The sequence below is a fragment of the Dromaius novaehollandiae genome, chromosome 7, assembly GCF_036370855.1.
Source record: "Dromaius novaehollandiae isolate bDroNov1 chromosome 7, bDroNov1.hap1, whole genome shotgun sequence".
NCBI classification, from domain to species: domain Eukaryota; kingdom Metazoa; phylum Chordata; class Aves; order Casuariiformes; family Dromaiidae; genus Dromaius; species Dromaius novaehollandiae.
The window spans coordinates 41,276,267-41,287,300 of NC_088104.1; the positions used below are offsets into that span (position 1 = coordinate 41,276,267).

Consider the following 11,034-nt stretch of genomic DNA (forward strand, 5'->3'; position numbering starts at 1 on the left):
TGGGCAAATCAGTGGGGAAACCCTGACTCCTGGCTTTCTTGGATTCCTTCTTGCCACTGCACCTGGTTGACTTCTCCTCCCCATTCTCCTGCTCCTCCGGCACGGCAACACATGGGAGAGGAGCCACCTTCGTCTCCCATGACGTCTCCCATTGACACACTAACACCATCCCCATGCAGTTTTTATTCTTAGCTTGTTTTTATCCTTCCAGCTCATATTTCCCTCCCTCCAAGAGAAATGCGTATAAGCTTGTGCATCTCACCTCTTCGTGTTCAACAGGAATTTCACACCCAAATCCTGGAAAGCAAGTTTAAAACCTCACATCGTCTTCCCACTCCCAAAGTCACCATGCTCCTGTGAAACTTCACAGGACCTCAGCTTGCCTGTAGCACAGTCATGAACTACCCTGGGAAGAGTGTCCAAAAGCAGACAGAGCAACCGGGAATATAACTCTCCCTTGAGAGCTTCTCCTTCCGTGTGAAGTGGATAACCTATCTTGTCATAGTCTGAGGACAAACATTTTTCCCTCCAAATGCATGGACATTCATTGCCGCTAACAAATATATGGACCTGCTGGCAGGCAACTATATAAATGAATATTATAGCAGCATCCCATACATCCCTTGTAATAGAGGCTCTCAAAAAGGCTTTGTTTTTTACATCATTTCACACTGTCTGACATAAAATGCATTCTTTGTGCTATTTTTAGTAAACTAATCTGTGTTTGGAGGCAATTTTCCCTCTCAGATGTTTCTGGGTGTTTGATAACTGACACGGCCCCCACAAGCTAATCATCTGTCATCCTTCACCACAGAAGGTCACTTATGACCATTTTAGCACCTCCCAGTACTTAGCTGTCATGAAGAAGTGATTGTTCTCATTCAAGTTCAGCAAATAAGTTGGCATTTAGTTTCCAAGACCAATTATTCCAGACTATTGGTTTCATATTAGGTCACAGGAAAGCAACAGCTTCTAGTTGGGTTTTCTAGTGCGTTCAGGTGCCAAGTCACAGGACAAACCTCTAGGAAACCAGCCTTGCTTGGATTCATGGCTGACAGAGCCATTTATTTCATCTGCTAAGGTCTTTATCACGCCGCTGAGATTCATGCCCCAAACCGTTTCCTCGTTTCTGTAAGTACTGCAGCTGATGAAAGCAGACTAATGCAGGAATTTAGCAGTGCCGGGCTTGTGATAATGGAATGGCACGTGGCTGGGTTTGGTCCATGTGCCCGAGCGCAGCGTTTGTCCCCTATTCCAATGCATGCAACTCTGCTTTAGGAGATTTTCTTGCCTGACATCACCGGGTGGCAGAAAAGCAGTAGGAAGGTTGCCAAGCACCTTTGGCCTGACCGCTGCCAACTTGCGTCCCTCCGCGGCAGAGCTCCTGCTTCGGGTCGCTGCATGGCATGGACTCACCGGAGGACGAAGGTAGCTCCAAGCTCCCGGTGCTGTGGTGACCACGGGGAACGGCTTTGAACAGCAGCTCCCCAGGGCAGGGGGAGATTCGGCACGCTGCGCTACGGGGCCGGCAGGGCGGGGGTTGCAACTATAGAGGCTAATGCGTGAGAAGTAAATGGCAAAGTGCCTGTGCAGCAGAATACTAATAAAATGCCTTGTGACTTAAGGTCGTGGTGTCTCCATGAGGACTAGAGCACAGAGGCTGCTTTTTCTTCCACAGAAGTTAGGTCCCATTGCAGCCCTGCCTCTGGAGGTGCCAACTCTGGCACCACTTGAAAGCACAGACACAGCCAGGCAACACGGCAAGAGAAAATACACTTGTACATTACCGGAACAAGGTTCATTCTGGATGTGCCAATGCCTTATCTACAGAAATTTTATATTACCACCAAGAGTTTCAGAGCTGCTTAGAGACCTACCTAGCCCTCAAGACACAGAATCCTGGAGGAGGCTTTGAAAATATTTATGATAAAAACTTACAACACAAAAGGTACGCCCGCACAGATGGGTGCAAATTGACGTGGATCCGCTTCATGCGCAGAAGAACGGCAAATGCAGTAGACAGCAAAATTCTGGTCTGCTGCATCTTTGCAACTTAGCAGTCAGAGTGCTAGCTAGATTTTGAAATGCGATCATTTAAACCTCTGCAGAGCTCATACCAGTGTACGTAGACCCAGCCACAGTAACTGGAAAAAGCTCCTCAGTTATAGCTCGGCTGCCTCAAAATCATGGCACAGCCCATCTTGATTTAAAGACCTGGAGTGATGAAACAGCTTACCTGAAAGGGCTGATAGTCTTGCAGCGGTTCAAACACTCCCCGTTAGGACCTCCATCTTATTTATTCTCTGAGTTTATCTAGCAATTGAAAGAAACACTTAAACTATTTTTGAGCATTATGTGGTGCAAGAGAAATTGGTTCTGGACTATAATAAGATTACTTCTTATCAGGGACCCTGTATAAAACCTCTGTGACACTTGCTATTATCCTTAAGGGATGTTCATTTTACTTGTTATCCCGCATCCAAAAACATGGATCATTTTAATATCCATGTTTAACTTGTATACATAATTTTTCAGGATTTTAATAGGATTTCTCATCATCTGTGAAGAACCATGAAATGTAATATTTTCCACACAACAGGCTGTGAAATTTGTCAGCTTTATCAGCAATTTGTGTAGAACTTGCTTCTTGGATTAAGTGTTTGACTAACTGAATGCCTCCTTCCCACATTTAGTCTATCAGATTAGAGTGTCAGAAAATACATGGTTCATCCTCTTTTCTTAAAATGGTTGTTGTAGTCTCAGAAGTGAAACATGGCATTTTATTGTGCATGCGTATGTTTATATTTAATTGCTGGAGCTTAAGGGAGAACATTATGTCTAATTCTCTGCTGGAGTGACTTTATTGCACTTCACGTACAAGCACACAGCTACAGTACCCAGAGGTCTAGGAGCCCTGGATACAGCTTAAGCACCTGAAGCTAAACAGGCCAGGGGAGCGAAAAGGCCCAGCAGCCCAGGAGTTCAGGAACAAAGCAAAAGATAAAAGGCCACTGGTTGGCACAGACTAGTAGTTTTAATCAGGACCATGTTGGTATCACGACCAGTAGCAATGCCAAAATACCAGAGACCTATAAATAGGAGATTTTTGCCCACTCGGAGGATCCCCAATATGCAAAATACTGGGTTATTTGTAGATTTGGGGCTCATTCATCTTCTGAAAGAACAACCTCCAGAAAATAAGTGTATTCTGATGATTGCCCCAGACTATAATTTAGTCTTGTATCTGCAAGTCTCAGGTTTTGTTCTAGTACATAATGGTTCGGTGGAATGCTTCCCAGCAGTCCCTCCGCACACACTCCCTAATAACAGAGGGATCATTTATTGGAGAGAATGAGCATATTCTTGCATAATCCTCCTTTGTATGAGAAGTTTCAGGGATATGAAAGCAGCAATTATCCTCACCTTGGCTAATACAATTAAGAAATACTGAAGTACTGAGAAGAATCTGGAGCAATTAGACTTTGAAAATCATCTAACTATGAATTGTCATTTGCCAGCAAGCTATAGTTAGATCAAATTAAACCGAAGATGTAGGGAATGAGCTGAAAGCAGTCAAAGGCAGTGGGGTGGAATCTCCACTGCAGTTTGGAGTTGCATCCAAATCCTCCGTGAGGGAGGACCACAAATTACAGGCATTTGGGAGCTGTAAGGGGACTAGCCACTTAAACATTTCTGCTAACCTAGGCAGAAACATTCCATTAGTTTAGTGATAACTGTGGAACTAATTATATTCTCAGTCCAAAGCAAAAATGTCTTAGGTAACACGAAAAAACACCACTTAACTTAAATCTCTAATGCTGACTCCAGCTTCTGTGCAAGAAGTAGGCTGGCCCTTACAATGGGATCAAAATTTGAACAATTTGTCTTTGATAACATGCAGAAAAAATCCCCGCAGGATTATTGCAGCTTACGTATCATCAGCAAGAAACAAAGCAGTCTTTCCAATATATGTGCTCCTGGCAAGGCCCCAGATAAATACTAGACCAAATTAAGGCAGCACAAGGCAAAAACGTGGACCATAGAAGAGCATAGGCAGGAGCAGCCATCCAGAAAACATGACCCATGAGAACGGGCCCATTTCCAGCAGACGTTCGGTCTAGCTGATTTTGCCTTAGCAGCGATGGAGTAGGGGACCCCTCGAGGACGCCGTAATTTCAGCATCCAGTTCCTAGTTAGCATGATGCTCTTTGAGGGTGCTTCGACTGCAGATGAGGCTGTGACAGCTGCGTTTATGTAGTCAAAGGGCAGAAGTGTTAATCTCAGGGCGAAGCTGTAATTCTGGCAAAGGTTTGGGTCAGCTTTATTCCTCTAGACAAGAATCTGAGTCTTAGTTTATTGCTTCTCCTTTGTTTTTAACCTTTTTGTTTCCTTGGGCAACATAACCAATTCCCTGAAAAATACGAGGGGAAAGGTGTATGAAAATTTACTACTCATTTCATAGCTGAGGCTTTCACGAAGCTGATGCTTTCTGAGACTAAGAAGAGGACCATCTTTGTAAAACGAAAACAGACTGCTAGTGCTTCTAAAAATAGGATTGAGCAATAGCCTCAGCACTGGTTTGTCTGAATAGGCACGTTTACAATAGGTTTGTAAATCATTTTTGATGCTACATATCCATTAGTATCTTCTTCAAGAGGTAGGACATCTTGCTAAGGCACTGAAGAGCATTCAGAAGGTTTAGACTCAGTTCCTAAGTCCAACAGCTCTTTTGCATCCCTGCTGCCTTTTATTTTCCCATAAAATGGAGCAGTGTTTCTACCTCCCTATCCTTGAGGATTTTACAAAAGGAAAAATGTACGTAGCTTGCGTATCGACAGAAACGAGGAAGAGCAATTTCCGCCCGGCTTAATGCGTGGAGTGCAGCATGGCTTTGCTTGATGTATGAGAAAGGACAGTCGTCTGGTTTAGTTGCACTAATCTGAAGCTGGAAGAGCTTTACGGCTTTTCAAGTTCAGAAGAAGCCATTGGCTCTGTGTCTCTAGCATCCTTTGCCACGCGGGCCTCTCTGTAAAGTCTAGGTAACTCGGGGGATTACCCTAAACGGGGCCGTGGGGCAGCAGGGCTCAGCAGACTGCACGAAGGGAGCTCCCATTGCTCTAAGCTGTGAAATACAGCTTGCCAGCAGCAATATGAAACAAAACCTTCTCTGGACCAACTGGAGATAAGAAACCCACTGAAAGGCAGCGTTAGACTCAGCGGCAGCTCGTCCGCGTTAGACGACGAAAGCTCTCCCAGACTGGCCGCGAGAGGCGTGCCAAAGAGGCCGAAGCTCTTTGAAAGCAGATGCTCTGCGGTACAAAAGCACCACGGTGGAGCCAGCTCTGCCCAGGAGGGTCCTGAAGACGGTGGGCTCCCGTGGGCAAGACCAGACTGTTCCCTGCGGGGGAAAGGCAAGCGGTGTAAAAGCCTTCCTGTGAGCCGGGGAATCAGAGACCCAAGCGCGGGCGACAGCCGCGGGCCGTGCTGCAGGCAGAGCTGCGTACAGCCGGCGTGGGGACGGGGAAGCGAAGGCAAACGGCCCCCGCGAAGCACAGTGCCCACGAGCTGCGAGACGCGCCCGGCTGCGCAGATTTCGCCAGCATTAACTAGCGCCTGGCAGGTGTCAGACAAGCCGTCCTCTTCTCCCCCAGAAAAAAACATGGACTTGCCAGAAGGAGACAGAAGCAGTGGAAACGTGTCGGTTGGGAGCTTTTCCCCCTGCTCACTCACAGGCTTCCCGTCGGGGCGCGGGAGTCTCTCGCCACCGCTTCGCCTCCGCCGACCAGCCGAGCCAGACCTACCGCGGAGCTCGGCAGCACCTTTCCACGCTAGCCCTGCAAAGACAGCGTCGACACGTTAAGAGATTAAAACTATCGCCACGCAAAATACAGGGGCCCCTCCCAGGCCAGGAAGCTTAATTTAGTTGCCGGCATGTTAAGCGTGCATTGCGAAATGCTTGCTCCTAACTCCGCGGGCACATGCAAGAGTCATGCTGAAAAGGTTTCATTGCCTTACTACTACACAACAGCTTCTAAATTTGGGATGGAAGTACCTCGGGGAGGACAAAAGTTTTGGCACCAGGTCTCCTGTGAAGAGGACAACCACAGACAACACCATTAAGTTCATGAGTACTTACAGCACTTTACCTTACTGTACTATTAAAGTATATTTAATACCAGAACGAGGCTCTCCAAATATGTAGTGGGGTGCCAAACCATATGGCTTGAGGAGAGTATATAACATGAGCTCTAAATCTAGCATCCAGAGGACAAAGCCCGGTTTCCGATGTGGTGGGAAGAGTTTCCCTCAGCCGCACCACCACACGGGAGTGGCCGGTCAATTAAAGCCACACTGGAGCAGAAGAGCTTGCACAGCAGTAGTGACATACGAATCTCTTCTTTTCATAAAGGCTGGTGGGCCATTAACACTTGACTGGACAGAAACATCACTGCTTCTTACAGCTGGCACTAGGTAACCTCACACTTGGCAGCAAGGAGTTCAGTTCTCGCTCTTCTCACCAATAAGTTTCCTATCACAAACTCAAGCCTGCTTTCGGGGCCTGATCCTCACACACTGGGACAAAACTCTCACTGTATTTCAAACTCTTTTAAAAAGGAAGAATTGATATCCACTGTGTAAACCAAACAGTACTTCCAGCTCATACGGAAAGACAACGGAGTGAGAAATAGGATGAGTCCTGTCTTCATATCGGCTTAGTTATGCTTGTTTGCATTTGCTATGGTATGCGTTTAATTTCAGACGTTACGGAGGAGGTTAACGAATACGCAGCTAACAGTGCAGCCTGCCGAAGGACAGCGTGTCCTGGGTTCCGGCTGAGCTTCTGGCAACGCCTGGCACGCTCGTGCCTGTACGGGAATGGTGCTGCCGGCCTCAGGAAGGCCAGCTACCTGTTGGAAGGTTTGCCTGTGTGGATGGCTTGATCTCATGCTAATCCCAAGAGCCATTCCAATGGCAGCTTCCTTCTGCACATGGAGAGCTGGATGATATTTAAAACCTGAATGATATTTAAAACCTGGATACCTTTGGGATCCATTCAGATCCAGCACGCTGACAGTAGCTTATGCCGTGCTCATTCCCTCAGCTTCCCTGTTATTTTGGTGGAAACACAGCTTGTGAAGCATATCACTTCATCGTCAGCAAGAGAGACCCAAGAGGTCTGAAAGTTTGTCCTAGGTAATCTCTCTCTTTAATAACGGTAGACTTACGCAGGCATCACCAGTGATTCATCTGTAGTTAAATGGGCAAACTATTTAATTTACAACAAGGGATTTATCTGGGAAAGCAGGAAAATAATTTCATGCCTCATTGTTTTCCTGTGATCCCATTATACCAATGGATGATGCTTCCATTATATCAGTCAAATATGAAATGGAGCTAAGGAGCAAGGAAGGGATTGCTCTTGAACCTCTGGTTAGATGAGGAGGGAGATCTGGCCCAAGGCTGGTTTCCGTGCTGAATATCCTCTCCTTTCCCTCAGCAGTCTCATTATCTGCACAGACCCGTAAGCAGCTCTGCCCTCGGAGGAAGTCGGAGAGACACCTCAGCTCCGGACTGATGTACACACTGTACCTACAAGAGGAAATTACAACGATAAGAACCCGCAGTATGAAAGCCCTAGCTGAATAATCTCAAACGATAATCTCTGCGCAATCCCTATCACAAAGAAGGGGGGGAAATGGGTGCAGTACGGGTAGGGACCTGCGTAACAGTGGTGGAGAGTTGCTGTAGCTGCCAAGCCTGCAGTACCAGAGCAGAAAGAGGATGGCCCCAAGCAGCTCCTGAGTCACCAGGACTCAGGTAAGGACGCCTGATGTACTGAGTGGATCCACCTCAACCAACAACCTTGACACAACTAAAATTATAAGAAGGCTGAGATTTGCAGCTGCTTCAGGCCAAGTCTGTGGAGCTGCCTAGAGGAACAGCAATTCATCCAGATGTTAGAGAGGCTTGATATGAGCTCCGCCGATCAAGGTCTCCGTTCTTTTGTACCGTGCCAGACCATGCAAGTGGCTGAAGACAGAGTGGCCTGAGTGCTTTATATTTCAAACTAAGCAGTTACAAAATGGCCTGTTTACAAGTAGTCTTGTGCAGATCTCTCTCTGAACCCCTAACGAAGCAAGGGCTTGGGGAAAGAGAAGGTGACAGTGTCAGGAGAAATCAGATCCTTTGCACGTGGGGGAACTGTGCCAGCACTCCCAGGGGGACACGAGCTGGGGAAGAGGCAGTTCATCGGGGTCTGCACAGGAGCACGAGCTGAGCGGCACAGGAGACAGAGCAAAGGCACTTTGGTAGCCTGAGGACTACCCACTTGTTAAACATCAAAGGCTTGCTGCGGAGTGGAGGTGTGAGAGCTTTTCGCAGAAGAGGTTGTCAAGATCTTTTTATAGCTGGCAATCAGCATAAAGAGGTTTCAGGCAGGTTTTTCCTCCTATAGAGGTACACAAATAGTTCACTAATAGAGTCAAGTAGTTAGTTCTACGAGCAGCAGAATTAGTAAAGTCTCCTATTCTCTGTTTTTGTGTGTTACTGGATTCTTTGGAAACTAGTAGAAGGTAAATCGACATCAGGAGCCCTCCTCTCCATGGGGACCTCTGTGGGGGGCAGCTGCCGCACCAAAACTGTTCTCACAGGACTCGGAGAAACTATTAGATTCGACAGAAATCAGCCAACAGGTTCAGGACTCCCCAGGGCCTGCCTGATTGCTTATGTGAGGATGCAAGACTTCTCTTTCTTTACAAAAATCACAGTGCCAGCTGTTACACAAACACTGTAGCTTGACGGACTCTCTGTCCTTTATATTAGCGGAAGTATTATACGTTAATACAACATGGGTTTGTGCATCATTTAGCAGAAACTGTAGCACCTAAGAATCTATTTTGAGAGACTAAAAATCCACAACGCCCCAAGCAGTTTGACACTGAAGTTATCTTCGTAAGATGAACAATGCTGCAACCTTAAAATAGTTCACGAGCACTTTGCTCTGCACGTTTTTTTTCCACTGCACCCAGATACGCATCTCCTTGACAAGTACGCTACAGAGAATCGCGCCCCATTTCTGCTGCACAACAGCCCCTGCACCGAGGCTGATTCACAGCCTCACTTTGTGCTCTCCTGCCTCTACTCATTTACTGCTGCTGCACCTGCAGCCTAAAGAGCAAGCCTTAGCAGGCTTCTGCTGGAGCGTACGAACCTCTCCGAAGAGAGCCCGGCTCAGAGGAGCCTGTGGCCAAGCCCTTCAGCTGCTGCGAGTGGTAACGCCACAGCCACTCCGGTCTGTGGGCGCAAGAGAAGAAAAGTCACACTCGCCACCCACCTCCACCCTCATCCACACTGGCATTAAAGATGACTAAGAACAATCCAACTGTCCTTTCCAATTTCAATGAAAAGGTTTTAGTCTTCAGTGTGGGCACAGCGAAGACACAGTATCAGATTCTTTTAAGTGCAAGAGCCATTTCCACTATGAATCATAGTTTCCTGATTCATCAGCAGTAGGGTTTTCTGTCTAAAGGGATTAAGAAAAAGAAGGTGACACAGCTAACCTTTGATTTACTGCACCTCCCCAGCACAACTTCATACGGCCCACTTTCTGGAGTTAGCGTTCGCCTCAAAACCCATTGCACAGGAGGTCAGCCGCAGCTATTGCTGTCCCTCTGCTTAGACCGGGCATTAGTTCAGACGGTCTCTGAATCAGTTCCTAACCCGGGGTCGGATGACAGCAGTGGCTTACAGCTCAGTTACACAACGTTACCTCCTGGGCCTTGGCAGCCGCGACGGGAAAGTCCCGCAGATTTCAATAGAAATCTCAGAGAGTTGATCTACAGTCTAAGATGCAAACGTGACCCCTTTTCTGCAGCCGTGGCAATTTCTTCTGTTCACCTCCATTTACTTTAAGACCCCCCAAAGATATTACAAGTTAAATTCTACAGACCTCTTTGATCATGCAGGAAGACTTAGAGCAGTAAACCTCCTGGACATATGTCAGAAAAAATATCTTTCTTTATAGCAGTATGTATGGAGAGGACAACCTTGATCTTCATCTCAAACCTGCCTGTGGAGTTAGCTAAGCAGCTAAGGTTTTTCTGAGATTCTTCTGTGACTTTTCATGCACAGTTTAGAAATGCTGCTGTAATAGTGCCAATTGTGTGTGAGAGCTGGACTTCACCATCACAGTGGACAGGCACAGCTGTGCACCATTTTTGACATAGTCTACCAAGAAAGCCCAACCCCACAAAGAAAACCAAGGATTTTGGTGGCTCCACAGGCCAGGAGCTGCAGAAGCGCTTCCAAATTAGAATATCAGACCCTTACCTGGACTGTTTTGAGCTTTGACACTGTTTTCTGGACAAAAACAGTGACTTCTCTGCAAAAGACTTATCAAACTCCTTTCCCACCTCTAGTCCTCCATTTCCAAATGTTTCCTGGAAAACATGCTTTACAACTCTCTGACCGATAGGACAACATTCTTTAATGTGTCTGATGCTAACAGTCTTGGCCAGGCTGACTGCAGGCTACACACTATTTCTGATCAGAATAGGCTGAAAAATCCAACAGTGAAGCAGAATAAACATTGCAGGTGGTTCACCACCAGCAGCCAATTTCAGAAGTTTCTCCAAAGCAAGTAGCCGGTCAGATAAAAACCTGACAGCTTCCCATCTCATTTATGTGGGGTATTTCTTCCTAAAAACTGTCAAGAACATGGCAAGGACTGATATTCCATAAAGAAAAGAAAAGAAGAAAAAGAAAAAAACCTTAAAGGCATTTGTGTGATGGCATGATGGTTCTGTAGCCAGGTGGCCTAGTTATAATCATTGCTGGCATTAATCTCAGTACAAGTGCAACTAGGCCCTCAGTTTCCACATGAAAGAGAAAAGTCAGCACTACAAACCGCGCAAAACCGCAGCAGCTCTCGTTTTGCTTGCCGGGGTGCCCTGCCAGTAGCGGTATGTCTCAGCTTGACCTAGGTGACATCTGGTAAATGTCAATATTCCCTCCATGAAAGGGTACTGCAGTTGA

General features: G+C 46.7%; 1 long non-coding RNA gene across 1 annotated transcript; it reads right to left on the minus strand.

Annotated features, from left to right (window-relative positions):
* Nucleotides 1-2,110: 2,110 nt before the first annotated feature.
* LOC135328973 (uncharacterized) lies at nucleotides 2,111-7,584 on the minus strand. The gene is made up of 3 exons (XR_010390103.1): nucleotides 7,427-7,584; nucleotides 5,731-5,834; nucleotides 2,111-5,398 (listed from the first exon to the last, which is right to left on the minus strand). It is a non-coding gene; the product is annotated as an uncharacterized LOC135328973 (long non-coding RNA).
* Between the last annotated feature and the right edge of the window lie 3,450 nt (nucleotides 7,585-11,034).